Raw genomic sequence first — 16,226 nt, 5'->3', positions numbered from 1 at the left:
CCATAAGTATCAAATCGCATGACTTTGGAGCAGTGGCTTAGGGTGGAGGTAGGCTATTAAGATCCGCCATAAATAGTGCACACTAAACTTTGTCAGTCATACGTATTTGTTTTCATTGAAATAAGACTACAATTTACAGGTAATGTTGGTTAGTTTATAAAATTCAATTAAACCCCGAGAAAACTAAGCTATAATGGATATTAGTCAATAAATACTCGTATATCTATAAAATATCCAAAATATTGAAATTCATTGAAATAAGACTACAAATTGCAGACGGTGTTGGTTACTTTTTAAAATTCAATTAAGCCCTGCGAAACCAAGCCATATTTGATAAAGTTTAAAAAAATACTCATCTATCTACAAAATATATAAAATTATGCAATTAAATCATACATAACTTTGAATATTTTATAGATAGAACAATATTGATCTATTATAGTTTGGTTTAGGCAGGGCTTAATGAATTTTAAAAAAAATGAACCAACAATAATAATAATATGTACAATATTATGTAATCTTAATCCCACGAAAATAAATAAGTATGAATGGAAAAGTGTGCACAATTTTTTCGTATCGCGTGAAAATACGAAAATAATTATGGTTTGGTTTCGGCAGAGCTTAATTGATTTTTAAAAACTAACTAATACCATCTGTAAATTGTATTCTTAGTGCAATACAAACAAATATGTATGACTAACAAAGTATAATGTGCACTATCTATGGCAGATCTTAACAGCCTATTTCCACCCTTCGCTACCGCCTTGGAGGCCAGTTGACAGCTCGCAATCAACTTATCGCCAAACTTAGATTTCAATAAGTCGATGATTGTGGTCGCCGTATATAGCACGTAGCGCCATCCTGTTTATAGCACATCTCATCCGAATGATGCAACCAGCATGTACACCGCACCAAACGGTAAATTGGTCTCACTTCTTATGCGGCAATTTTTCATATTAACAAACCCATTAAGACAAAAATGAGCTACATCACTGAATGCAATTTTGCGAAAAAATGTAATTACAATGTTACGCGAATCTACGACTGATTTTTAAAGTAAATTTAGATAAATTGGTAGTGTTGTTCAAGCGTGATTCTATTTATGATAATTTTCTAGAGTAAACTCATCATAAATGTGAAAAAGTGGTTTGACAGCAGTTAACCCTTCCGTATGTTATATCTAAGCAAAAAAAAATACTAATGATTTACACATAAACATACATAATTAATTACTGATAAGTATCTTGCAATGACTAATGTAATATATTATTATATTCAAAATTCGATTCGACAAAATATAACCGATAATTTTTTATATACCTAATTTGTATTTCGCGCCAGTTGTGTATTATTACTTTAGTTAACATAAGTATGTGTGATGTGAAAACTATTGATAATTTATTATGTTTGCCTACTTTTATGTCACATTCACCCGTTTAATTACCAAACCATTTAATGACACCAAAAAAATTGACTATCGTTAAATTAATAAGATGCTGTCCTTCTGGTATTGCATAGTACTTATTGTATTTTTTCTATCGCTTCTAGTGTTGTAACACTTATCACATCACAATATTCACACATTATTATCTCGAATTCAAGATGTTGGCATTAGTAACCCAACACCGCGTGAACTTTTTGACAGGCGACATATTCACACATGCCCTCGCCGAAGTTGTAAGTGGATTAAGCCATCGTATTTTATTTCATAAAAATCGATCATAGCCGATGATATAACACCTAAACTTTTTAGCGCACTAAAACAAAAATATGCTGTTAACATGGTGTGAATAAGAAATTGCGACAGCTTAAAGCCCACCACTACTCAATCAGCAGTCAGTCAATTACTCGTAATTAAGCAATCATAATCATAAAAGACAAACAAATTACTTTAAAACACAGGTATTGTAACTTGAAAAACCCTCACATTAGTCAACGGAGAATTTAATCTAGTAGGTATAATCAACAGTATGGCCAGTATGGGGGAAAATACTGCTATTGTACCGACCATTACGTCACAAATAAAGCTCGCTCCTGCATCCATCTTCGACTTCTTCGTCATCATCCTCAACACCATGACCTACGTCTACAACTCCCACAGTGGTAACTCAAATCGAACCCAACAACAATGACCCAAATCGAACACCACACATCTTTTGGACACAACGTGTATTTAGTCGTGTACCACTTCATATGCAATAAAAACTGTTTTTAAAAAAACTGAGAGTTACGTTACTCGTTTCGAGTGGTTTGATATATTAAATTCATCTATAATTGTTCCTATAATTAATTAATAATTAGGTTAGATTAAATTATTATAAGTAACATTTGTTTAATTAATACAAAACCCCATACAATAATCGCCAAAGATTTATTAGAGCAGTCGCTCTATTTAGTATGTAAAACACACGTTACTAAATAATATTTACGCCATTTAGAAACGGTGGATTTGATTCATATCATGAATGTTATGAAAACAGGAATATCTTCGCAAACATTAAATTGCGATAAACATTATTTGTGCTATAAATAAATACATTTGTACCTGATGCCGGGCTTTAAGCTATTTGGCGAGATGTAAAGCCGGCGTTACAAATATTTGTGGAGGACCTTTACCTTTTGAAAGCAATCGTATCTATATTATTGGCTACTTGCCAGTGGCGTACTTCATCGTTGCAAGGGTATGGAACACATTACGGACCAGCCAATATTATTTTGATTTAATTGAAATAAAAAAAAATTTCCATTGTCTTGAAAATCTGATGTGGATCTTGACCACTTGATTAGAGATTCTTTAATAGTTTTTATGCAAGAAGTAAATGTTAAGACACTGTTAACTTTCAACTTTGTAGATATTCATCACGGCCGTATGTTGTGGCTTAACCACTGGAAAATGCCAATAGAAATGGCGTTTTTCAAAGAAATACTCCCTTATTCTTAGGCAATAATTATTATAAAACTATCATTATTCGTAGGATTTTTTATCAAATTTGAATGGTCAAAGACATAGCTTATAATCAGTATCCTTAGAATTATCTTCAAATGTGTTAAACCTGCTCGTTTTTTGAATAAATTTTATTATTCAAAAAATGCCTAATTATTTGGGATCACAGAGCTTATAAATATATTTTTTTATCGTAAATATTTCACTATATAATGCTAACATAAATTTTACTAATGGTTTTGTAAATGTGTTTTAAATTAATAAATCTAAAAAATCTTAACATCACTGCACATGGATGTACTGAAATATGACTATATTCTGAAACATTAGATCGAGAGGTTTAAAAGAATACTATTTTATGTTATAAAAATACTTTATGAGGTCATCAAATATTTAAAATAAATATAAAGGATAATAAGGCTTAAAATTATATAAATAGATTATCTACAACGTTTAAGGAATGTTCAGGCTATTGCTTTGAGAATACTACAAAATTTCCATTTTGACCTACGTTGGGCATGTGGGCCGTTAATGTCTAAAATAAAATGTTTCCGATTTTAAAATATGTTAAATAGGTTCATATTAAACCCCATAAAGTACCCATTTATAGAGAAAAAATGTTATATTTATTCTTAATTTCATATTACAACGTTTTTATTAGCTCATGTTCTTGTTTGTCCGGTATAAATCTTGCAATCGATTTTTAACTAACTTCCCGACTAGCTAGACATTTAAAACTTTTATAATATATCAGAACACGATACCAATGCATTCTTTTATTACTTTTAGCCATCTTTAAGTAGAATTGAATTCATTTTCAGTTAATTCCGTTTTGTATGAAAAGTTATTTCGGAAGAAATCCGTAATCCAATCCACTATTATTGGTTGCTAAGTGGGTGGTCCTAGCAACTAAATTATTAATATATACGTGCGTTACTATGGAAATCAAAATGACATTTCAGTATTCTATATTTATTTTGTTTTTTGTTTTTTATTTACTGAAGTATCAAGTACAAGTATGAGCATATTGAGCATAATAATTCAACAGAAAATAAAGTATATAATAAGTTCTTTTTATCTTTTAATTATTTCTATATAGTTTAGTTTCCACTAGAAGTAAAAATAATCAGGTAGGTACTTAAAAAAGTAGTACTTACTTATATATTTTTGACTATAAATGGCTATCCAAAACCACTGTGCGCCGCTGCTACAGAAACCACCCCACATATCGTGTTTTGAATATTTTAATGATGCCATATAATACAATATTACCAAATCACATAATTTCGTTTCATCTTAGATATAAGCTTCCGCTTAAGTTTGTCGACACTGTGCTGTGAAAATATAAGCTTTTATTAACCTAATTGGTTGGCTAATTGGCTCAATAATAATCTTCTTTTCGTATGAAATGTCTTATCTAGTACACACATATTATTTTGTATGTATTCTATATAGAATATTATATTATATTATTATTATTTCATTACAAGCTTAAAAGTTGTCAGAAAATACTCTCTATCGTATAATAATATATAGAGCAGAACCAGATATATTCAAGGAAAACCTTTAAATATGGACGTACACCCTTGTTTAATTATTAATAATATATTGTGTTATATGTCATTTATTTATTTACGTATAAAAACTGACACCACAATAACAAACATATTATAATGAAATCTTCTCCTATTGTGCCATCCTTCCCAAACATTTCAGTAGAGCTGCACTCGTACTAATCACTGAGGTACTAAATGCGGCGTCGTTCTCTGCTACGCCATATTACAGTCCACTGAAAAGCGCCGCCATATTGTATTATAACAGATTTAAAAGAAGAGTTTGAATTTTTTTCCCTGTAGTTTAATATAATTAAGGCGTTTGGTAGAGAGTGAAATTGAGAGCTGCGCGCGCACACCGCTACGAAAGTGCGCGACAGTATGAAGTTATCGCGAATCAGTAAGCTGTATACAAACGCAAGTTTGAAAGTAAAATTGTTCCGTTGCCTAGGCACCGAATTTATTATTGTCGGCCATTTGCAATTCCTTACGTAAACAAACGACTAAATGTCAGAGTGACAGTTGTTACTTTAAAAATAAAAACAACGAGAAATAATTATATAATTTAGTAATATAAGTTAACGTGTATAGAAATAAACAAATGGCGCTCCATTAAGGGGTCCTTTTTCTTGAGTGTGTAATTAACAAAATAATTAAGAGCTAGTCGAAGAATCTAGATTATCACAAGTTTTGCTTTTGTTTTGTTACGCCAAAGAAGTATAATAGCTTCTAACGCGCGTACATAAGTAGGTGGTACACACACCGATTTTTATCCTTAGTTTTTCACTCACTTTATCAATAATTAAAGTTATCGGTATTCATAATCTAATAAAATCATCTCATTTCTAAAAGAGGTGACCCCCTTTTGTGTCTAGTTAGTAGCTTTTCAGATAATCTGTAGCTGCCTGTAATTTCTAAAACCTTTCTCTCACAAATTTCAAACATAACGAGTGAAACGTTCAAAAGCCTCCCTGATAATGCAAGAAGTCACCTTAAAATTGAATGACTCGCACCCAGTGACGTCCCGTGGGGGTAGGCAGATTGAGCGTCGCTTGGGGGCGGCAGATACTCGAAGGGCGGCAAATCGAGGAGAATTATTTGGTATTATATAGAAATAGCTACCTAAATTAGTTATATTATAACCAGAGCGTTGGAGATGTTCCGGATGTTTTTTTTATCCAGTGCTTACTAGAGTACATATTTTAGTATGATGTCACCACGCTTCGCGAGGAATTTTTGTTTTATTTTTGACTGCTCGGTTTCGCATACAAAATGCCTATAAAAAATATTTTTACTACTCTTGGCACGTAGACGCATTATGAATGATAAATGTAAAACACCAAAAATCCATAATAAATCAGTCATAATATAATAATATAATGTCATTTACTCAGATTAAAGAGTTGCTTTCATAACAGTGATATTATGTAGGTATACGCGCAAAAGCCGTCGCGCCATGGGTGGCGCCGAACAAGCGACCTAGATAGGTATTGAAACAAAATAATATTACCTATATAGATTTCTACGTTGGTGACGAAACAAGGAAAATTATGGTAGAGATTTATAGATAGGTACATACTTCCGTATTTTTTAATTTATCCAAATATTTTTGCCAGTCATTCCCGAGATTTAAAAGTTGCCGGATGTACCTATTGCAAAATAGATATTCATAATTATTATTAATCCATTGACATTTGACATAATCAATTAGTATTCGTATATATAATACTATTTATATTAAGTACCAGCTAATTGTATTAAAAATGTACACTAGTAGGTACCTACCTAGATTATATCGTATTTATCGTGCTGTGAATAACAATACCTTCTTTTAAGTCATTTTTTTGTAAACATATTTTGTGCTGATAATAGTGTGGATTTGGGTATTTTATTTCAATCATCAACGGTTGAGTGTTGAGACTATTAATTAATAGTGTATTTATGATCAAAAATAGGTTTATATTAAATAAATAATGAGGAAAATTATTGTGTTTACATATTGTAGGGTACAATAATAGCATAGAAAAAATGGTGTAATGCGTGCGTCTGCGTAGGTATTACTAAATGGTACAGACCAAACTTGGAGTCATAACTCACATATTGCAATTTTGTCGTTTTTTTAGTTAAATATGCCAAGTGATTCTAAATGAATTAATCTATATACCGAAAAATAGTTGAGTATTAAAAATCAATTTAAACCATGTGAAAATCGTTGAAAAAGTTCATTGTTGGTGTAATATGTCGCATATTTCAAAGAATGGAGTTTTGTCACTGACGCCTTCCTAACCAATCGGGGAGCTCTATTTCTCATAGTATGCTGTATGTCTGCAACGTTAGGAGTATTAGGTATATATATTTTTAAAAAAAAGTTATTCGACTCTCTCACTCATTAATATTCTAGGGAGTTCAATACTGTTCTTCTTATTGCAAAAAATAGTGCTCTGTTGGTTTTTAGCGATTATCTCAAAACTTGATTTTTGGAATATGTGAGTTATGATTCTAAGCGACTCAAATGTGTCAGACATATCAACCAAATGGCATCTCAGACTCTGGTGATTTGGGTAAGTGTTTAACTAATATTATATTTATTCGCTTATTTATTTATTAATATCTAAATTTAATGTTTTATGATTCAGCTTAGTGGTAGATATATTTTGTTAGTAATGTATCCATCCATACCATGCCCCCCACAAGGGGGGGCTGACAGGGCTCTAGCCTGGGTCCCGGGCTCGATAAGTGAAATAAACACATATCACAAATTTGCTCTAATAGCAAAAAATTCGCCTGCGGCGCTATTTTCTTCAATAATATTAATATTTCAAATTATGTGGTTGTACAATACAATTTATAATTGTGTAGCGATACTCAAAAACTCCATAATTCAAATGGGTGTATTAAAATATACAAAAAAAAACACTAAATATACGCATCAGTTTTAACGCGTACACCATTTGGAAAACATTACTGTAGAGCGTCACACTGCCTTTATCCTAAGCGATAGGTAGGGGGGCTGCCAAAGATCCTTGCCTGGGGGCCCGCTTCAGGATGCGGGGGCCATGCTTCATACAACACATTTCTTAGATATTGGAGTAATGAAAGGATGATAAAAAAATGGGGCGGCATTTTGACGCTGCCTAGGGGCGGCATTTTGTCTAGGGACGTCACTGCTCGCACCCCATTACTCCACAAGTCATTCGCTCTCAAAAATATAGTGTTAACTTCAGACTCAGTGAGTCACCTATTATGAAACAAAGGAGATCTCGTTTAGCGGAACATTATTCTAGAACGACAGCATACAAAATCTTCATTGTTTTCCCTATCTGAGCAATCAATTTGGAAAATAGACCATTTGACAAGGTGACAAAGCGGAGATGCCTGCTTACAAGAAAACACTTGATTTTAAATGGAAGGCTTTGTTGTTTCATCGAGTGAAAACTGTTGATTAAAAGCATATTTTCTTGCAAAATTATTATAATATGCCTTGGATATGACATATTATAATTTTATATTTTTTTTATATCTTCTTTTTTCCGTGCTATCCCCTATTAGAGGTTAGACATATTAAAGGTGCTTATAGCCTTATCGTCTATTACCTGTGAATAGAAATGCAATAAAACACGAAATCTAACATATTTATTTTCTACATTTGTAAATGTTTATTATTCCAATTACCTATATTGTAATTTTATATTACGTCCAACTACTTAGTTTAGTTTTTTTTTATATGAAAACATATTAAATTAGTAAACACAGAACTGATTTTATGGTTATTTATTGTTTCATATCTATTTTAATATTAAATGATAGTCTGGCTTTATATTTTTGGTAGTTATTACGTATATTGCGGATAAATTAATATAATAGAGAAACGGAGATTATTTTTGTGATTATTATATCTAATACAATATAATATATGATAAGTTTGAGTAACCGACTGAGATCATTAGTTATATTTTATGTCGATAGATGTTACTGTACGTTAACCATTGATATTTCCTTCAAATTGTCATTCATCACAATTTAATTTTAAACTAACTTTACATTAATTATTTAGATGAACATCATATTATTACGGCACAAATAAGAGTAAGCAAAAAAAATATACTGGTACTACAGACTATACAGGTCCATACTACCCTTCCAAGGAAGAAGGCAGTAACTCACAAAATTTGTGAAATTGAGTTATGAATACAATCCATTAGGTTATTAGCTATTATTATAGAGAAAGCTATATATTCTGCTCACTTCAAAATCAGTATTATCACTAAAATACCGTTAAAATCTTTAGTGAAAAATAGACATCTTCTAAAATATTACATTTTTTTTAGCAAAAAGGCAGTAATTGCACCTATTCATTGCAGTTACTGCTTGTTTATAATTACTTTGTTTGTATTTTAACATCCTACTAATAAAAATTAGCACCGTTTTTCATTAATTCACAGTACTGAAGTTTGAAAAAAAACACATTATGTCATTTTTCTCGAGAGTGTGTGAGAGTCAGTTACTGCCTTCTTCCTTAGAAGGGCAGCATAGCGAACTGCATAATTATCAACCAGTGATCTCCATCCTAAGCTTTCTTTAATGATCCGTCACAGTCAGTATATCTGCAATACGTTTGGCATTGTGCGCATATCTCGTCCGGAGACTGCCTAGGAGCTGAGTTCCTGCTGGAGCTTTTTAATTCCACCAGAATAAATACTCTCAAAACATTAACTGAATTGAACTTAAATTCTTCGTAGACCTCAGCACTCGTGTGGATGTTACAGCTTCACTATAGCCTTCACTATAGCCTTCGCTTGTTTGTCTGTTAGGCTCCAGGTTTCATATCCATATAGAGCAATTGATTTCATAGTCACGTTGCAATACTGAAATTTTGTCTTTTTAATAAGTAAGTTGGACCTGAATAGATTCTTGAATATCAGACGGACACAGAAATAAATATTAAATCAAATATTCTAGTTATTAAATATCGTATATATCGAGTTATAAATTAAAAATGATTAGTAAATCATCAAAAATGAAAAGTAATTTGAACATTGAACATACCTACATAATTTTGAAAACATTTCTAAGAAAATACATTCAAACCAATAGAAAAAAATATATTTGAAAAACACGCAGGAATCAAACCTGTATCTCTCGGGTTTCGTGCTCAAGCACTATGCTAAATTACGACAAATTTTAACTAATGACTCTTAGCCGGCTCGGACATCACAACTCGCCTCGTGTGCCTGACCGCCATAAATCAAAACTTCCGAGAACGGGCGGCCAGTGTTGCATGACACAATCTCGCACATCTATCTAGCGACAGTCGCGCATAGCCTTTGAAACGTATTGATATTTCATGCGGTGATCGGCGAGCGGGTATAGGAATGACCAATTCGTATGTATTTCTTTGTAACATCGACCCTCCGACGGCCTGTGACGGCGGCGGTCCTTGTTGTTGTTTGTTCAGAAGAAACACTTTTTAAATATACTTACTAGAGATTCCTTCACCCAGATCCTAAACCTGGTCTCGGTCGGTCGCGAAGCCGCCGAAACCAGGTCCTCTCACTCCAATCATGCTTCACTCCAGATAGATACTTCATATAAAGGGGATAGACGCTAAAAACCGTCTAGGTGGCCCAAATGAATAAGCACATACCCTAAGTAAGTAAGTCGGAGCCCGAGAAGGATGCAGCATGTCGATTGCAACAGCCAGATGTTTTTTTCAGACGAAACAATTGCATTCGATCAATATGCGAAGCTCCATTTCGCAACATGTGATTTGTTGTTTCGTTAAATAACGATGACGTCACATCGAGGTATTCGACACGTTTTTAGGTGAGACGAGTTCTGATATGCGAGCCGGCTTATAGTACTCTTTGAAGCGCTTTCTAAATTGAGCTACTATTGGCTATCGGGTTTTGGATTTTAAATCAAAATAGGTATAACTTTAAAATTACTAACTGACGTCACGGATCACTCCAAAATATTTTAGTGTTGTAGCTTCCTTGAACTTGCTAATAATTTTTAATTAATTACTTTTAACATTCTAATTATTAACATATATAATTTTGAATTACATACTTAATGCGTCAATGACATTGAGCTACTTTACGAGCTGCTTGTTGGCGAATTTACTATCTACTTTACTATATACTTTACTATCTGCCTGTAAAGTCGCACAGTGTCATCATCGAACAAGCTAACAAGGAGATTGTAAACAATCTACCGAGAAAAGTTGAAAGCCGGTCAACTTTACACGCCATACGCCGGCGTGTGGGCCTACTGCGTCTGCGCAGTAGAGCGTAGAAGTGCCCTCTCGGTAAGAAATGAACTACGTTCTGTCAAAATAGTCGCTAGCTTGTTGGCTTCTCAGCGAATGGAAAGTTTTGTGTGTCATCATCACAATCGCAGTAGCTGAATCGCCCGCTTTTAAATTCGCCAACAAACAGCTCGTAAAGTAGCTCAATGTAATTGACGCATAACTAATTATTTTACCTATGCTTCTAAGCTTTACTGCGATACTTATTAAATTTAATAAAAACTAAAAATCCTGAATGTATTCAGTATTGAACGGGAATAATAAAAGATAAATACATTTACAATAGAATCGTCATCTGTTTGGAGGTTTGCTTGAAAGATTGTCACTATTGATTCTGACTATCTCGTATCACACTTTACACATTGTCCTACAAATCGAGCTTTTGGAGTCGTCAATTTTTCAATTTCCTCTAATCTGGCTTATAACGACGTGAGGCGACGTGAGTTTACGACCAAATCTAGGTTAAATATCGATTTAAAAGGGCATAAATAAGTGACTTTTTGCTACCCCCCTCCTGCGCTTCATTCGACTTTATGGTTTCAGTTTATAGGGTTTGTAAAACGGAACCATTATACTTACTATAAAATGTATTATTAAAAAATGAATCGATAACCTAATATCAATGTCCCCAGTTTGAACTATAACTAGAGAGAGTCTTATTACATTAAGGCTATACATCAGTTGAGGCACGCTCTAAAAATATCGTGGCTAGGCGATGCGCGGATTGCGGGTCACGGGTGCAAATGACGCATGCCGAACGAAATATAATTTGTCATATAAATCCAACATGCGTCCATTTAATGTCCTGTTTTTTGTTCTATTAGTAACAATAATAATATATTCATTGACATGTTTTCTTTTTCAAGTAAATGGGTAACGTTTTTAGCCATCTTTACACGATTTAAGAATTAATACCCCCGTCGCCATCACGAAAAAAATTTACGTGTTCCCAGCTCGACGTTCTGTCTCCGAATGGCAGCGAGCCCAAAATTTCGTCGCGCCTATAGTTGAAAATTATTTGCCGTTTCACCGATGTATCGTCTTAATACTTTCGAGTTTCGACTAAAGATACTTTGATTAAATAGTCATCATCATCAGCCTTAATCTATCCACTGCTGGATGAAGGTCTTTTCAAGCTGCTTCCACTTCTCTCGGTCCTGTACATTGCGTTTCCACGTACTTCCGCAGAACTTTAACATTTCATCGAACCTTGCGGACGTTTTGTACTTCTTGGATACCACTGGATGACTAGATTTGTCCAACGATTGTCTCTTCTTCGAGCTATGTGTCCAGCCCATCTCCATTTAAGGCTTTTAATAAACTCTATTACATCGCAAATCCTTGCTTGCTTCCTTATCCACTCATTCCTATGTTTGTCCTTTCGCGTTATGCCCAACATGCACTTCTCCATACCACGTTGTGCTACTCAAAGTTTCTGGATCTCTCTTTTACTTAGGGTCCATGTTTCACACGCATATGTGATCACGGGAAGCACACACTAGTTGAACACTTTGCGCTTTAGGCACAGTGGAAGGTCACTTTTGAAGACATCGTCGTCGTGGCCAGCCCTCCCTCACCCTGCAGTGGTGCTACAAAAGCAATCTACGCGCTGTAGGTCTGGAATAGCGAAATGCGAAAGAGTCGGCGATGGATCGAGGAAAGTGGCGCGAACTTATGCTTGCCCTATGCTCGAACGCTGGGTCGTGAAAGGGTGAAAAAAGAAAAAGAAGATTCTTGAACGGGCGGGTCCTTCTGCGCCTCATGTCTGATATCGTTACAACGCTCTGCTGGACCGTCTGGGCGGTGCTATGTGTTTTCTATCTTTCAGAATCTTCAAGCACTATGCAGAATGGCGTTATGATTAATATACATAATAATATGTTTCATCCAGGTGAAATATTAAAACCAATAGCCCCATTTTTTATAAATTCTTCTGATTGGAGATGTATTAATGTTTAATTCATTTACTTTTAATGACATGAGATCCAGTTAACCTGAACTAGCAATAATATTCCAATAACTAAAAAGAGTTTATATAGTTAGGAGACGCCTTCACTCGAGAGTAGTTGAGTAAATACCAATGGTGATTGAATATCAACGTAGCAAATAAACAAATTTTATACAGAAATCCAAATGTACCTGTCACTCCTGTCAATCGAACTTTTGTCACTACAACATCAAGTAAAAGCTCTGGTATAGCACTCATTCCGTTTTGAAAACCGCGTGTATATCAAAGTTTATCACATTTGGCATTTCACCGGTTGTAGTACGATAATGGCGTCGGAGACTGTATTTTCGACGCCCGCCACGACGACAGGATGTTCGGTCGGGGCTTTTAAAAGCGACTGTGACAATAATTATTATCTTTCTCTCTGCGATGCGGTCCGGTGTTTTAGCGATCCAATGAAAAACGGATTGCGATTTTTTCATTGTATCTACAAAGCTCTGGTGTGGAAGTAATAAGCGAACCCGGTTGAGCTTTACTTTTTTGGAGCAGTGAAAATTTTAAATACTTAATAGGTATCTACTTTGATTTAATAAACAAAAATCGATTGCCAGGGTAGCTTGATTTAGAAGAGCACTGATAAGTGGGCATTAAAAGTGGCCAATAGTTAAAATTTGTCGCAATTAGTATGTCACTGCGTAGCATAGAGGTAATGCGCGGATGGGACGTAAACCCGGGAGATGCAGGGTTCGATTCCCTGCCGGGTTGGCTTACTTTTTTCAAAAAGATTTTTTCTATTGGTTATAATATATTTTCTCAGAAAGTGTTTTTCAAAATTATGTATGTTCAAAAAACTTAGATTTTTAAATATTGTTTTACCGATTTTTGGAATACCATATCTACACAGCGCTCGAAATGGAAAAGTTTACGAACCGGAGCGCACGACAGTTTTCTGAAGAACAATACATAGTTACCATAGTTAGAAGACATAGCTATCATTTTTTTGTGTATTTCATAAAAATAACTATGTTAGATTTTCTATTATACGGTCAAATTATTTTTTCCACGAGACGGAGCGATAATTTTACCGATTTCAGGAACAGGAACGGCGCTCCGGTGCGCTCCGGTCCATTTCGAGCCCTGATTCTACCACTTCCAATTTTTAATAGTGTCACGCATTAGAATTCTTGTATCGAATTTCAAGTCCATGGGTATAAAAGAAGTAAACAAAAAATTATCTTGAAAAACATTACAAATTTTAGCTTATTTTATTATATTATAATACTAGTAGTAGATGTAGAAGTAAATGTTAATTTTACCAGAGTATCCCAATACAAAAATCAAAAATAATAATCCACAATAATATGTCATAAATAATATTATCTTAAAAAATACCTTTTAAACATGTCGTATTTTTATGTTTTTATAAACATGGTTCGTGGTTGGTTCACCTTTATGTAATGTTATGTCAGCGTAGTGTTTTGATTTTGAAAATCGTGTTCTCTGAGACGACATCGTCTTGGAAAAATACGAATCCAACCCTTGTTAAGCTAAAAATAAGGTTGTGTTACGAAGGTTTTATTGAAAATAAATTATTTCTACCTACGTGAGAGGATATTTCGATCTCGAATCATACAGTAAATACGTTGGACATTTACGTATATTATATACTTATATATACAAATATGAATAAATAAGTATTGTGTTATATTACGTATCCAAATAAATAGATTACCTTGGCCATTTTGCAAAAAAAAGTATCATATTTTTTACTGAAAGGGGTTAACAGCTCAATAGAAATGTTATTTCTTATTTATCAATAAGATTTATTTTCTTTTATTTTGTTAACTGTCAATTCATGGTGGAACTGCATTGTATTGTTGTTTTTATTTAATAAAACGCAATTTTTTTCAACTGAACAGTTGAAAATGTCCCACTGAGTCGGACGAAACCGGTCCTAATCTATTGATTAAAAGTGGAATAAGTACTACAAAAAATTGCGTTTTATTAAATAAAAACAACAATAATATTTATCTTTACAATGGTCAAAATATTATGCCACATTCTTGAGACACTGTTATTATATTGGTTTTTAACATCACGTCGCCTCGATTTTACAACGTTTTTATTAGCTCGTACTCTTGTTTGTCCGGTGGTTGTTTGTCCAGTACAAATCTTGCAATCGATTTTTAACTAACTTCCCGACTAGCTAGACATTTGAAACTATCAGGATATATCAGAACACGATGCCAATGCATTCTTTTAATACTTTTAGCCATCTTTAAGCAGAATTGAATTCATTTTCAGTTACTTCTGTTTTGTATGGAAAGTTATTTCAGAAAAATCCGTAAAAAGTTAAAGACATTGGTTGCTAAGCGGGTGGTCCTAGCAACTAAATTATTAATATATACGTACGTTACTATGGAAGTCAAAATGAAATGTCAAAATGACATTTCAGTATTATATATATGTTTGTTTGTTTTTTATTTACTTCATATCAAGTACAAATTTGAGCATATTGAGCATAATAATTTGACAGCAAATTTAAAAACGTTGTATATAAAAAGTTCTTTTTATCTTGTAATTATTTGTCTATTAAAACAAATTGCTGGTACAAAATTTTCGGAATCACGTATCCATGGAAATATTAAAACATGTGTTGGGAACAGCTGGGAAACTGGGAGAGGAATTATGGTGTTTAAGAACTGCAATCCGGTACTATTTTATTTAGCACTAAAACACTGATATTCTTCTCAATTTTTCTATAGGATTTTACAAAGGGTATGTTTCGTGAGGGTAAATTCAGTATTGAATAGATATTAGATAGAATTCTAAGATTTTTGAAAACTATACATTTTTAACGAAAATATTCATAAATCTTCAGATTTTGTCTATAGTCAGTCTACCCCTTAGTCGTTCCTTCATGGTTGAAAATCGTCACTACCTTAAAATTCTGTCATCGTTTGAGCGACCAAGACTTATTTATTATTTAAGTCTATTCGGGATATTTATCCTGGAAGTAAAATTTTCTTTAGTGACTTCATTAATTTATGTTGCCAGAAGAGTAGCAGAGTCAATTACATTACTTCTTGTTCGTACCCTCATGGCTGAGGATCGTGACCAGCTTAAAATTCTGTCATCTTTTGAGCGACCAAGACTATCCACCCATCTCAATCTTCTGTTTATCTCAGGGCAGAGTTAAGACTACACCAGTCGCTCCAACGCGCTGACGCTCTCCCTCTGCTTTGCCTTCCTGAGAAGCTTCTCAAAACCATCAGTCTCTCATCAGATCGGTTATCCAATCTGCGCCGAACAATGTGTCCACATATTTTCGTTGTTCCTATTTCTGTAGTTTCTGGATGATTGAATGGTTTGTCCTGTGCTCTGTCCAAAAAAATAAGAAGCATTCGGCACCAACACCACATATCGAAAGCATCAATTACCTTCCACTCCTTTTCTTTTACAGCCGTATTCATA

The 16,226-nt window shown here is 33.7% G+C and overlaps 1 protein-coding gene across 1 annotated transcript in view; it reads left to right on the top strand.

Moving 5' to 3' along the window:
- Positions 1–16,226, top strand: part of Nrx-1 (Neurexin 1) — a 542,497-nt gene that overhangs the window by 250,579 nt on the left and 275,692 nt on the right. The gene's annotated exons all lie outside the window — the stretch shown is intronic.

Source organism: Rhyacophila brunnea, unplaced genomic scaffold (assembly GCF_057557595.1).
Source record: "Rhyacophila brunnea isolate RB1 unplaced genomic scaffold, BYU_Rbru_1.0 scaffold_20, whole genome shotgun sequence".
Taxonomy (NCBI): Eukaryota; Metazoa; Arthropoda; class Insecta; order Trichoptera; family Rhyacophilidae; genus Rhyacophila; species Rhyacophila brunnea.
This window is presented reverse-complemented; position numbering and strand designations above follow the sequence as displayed.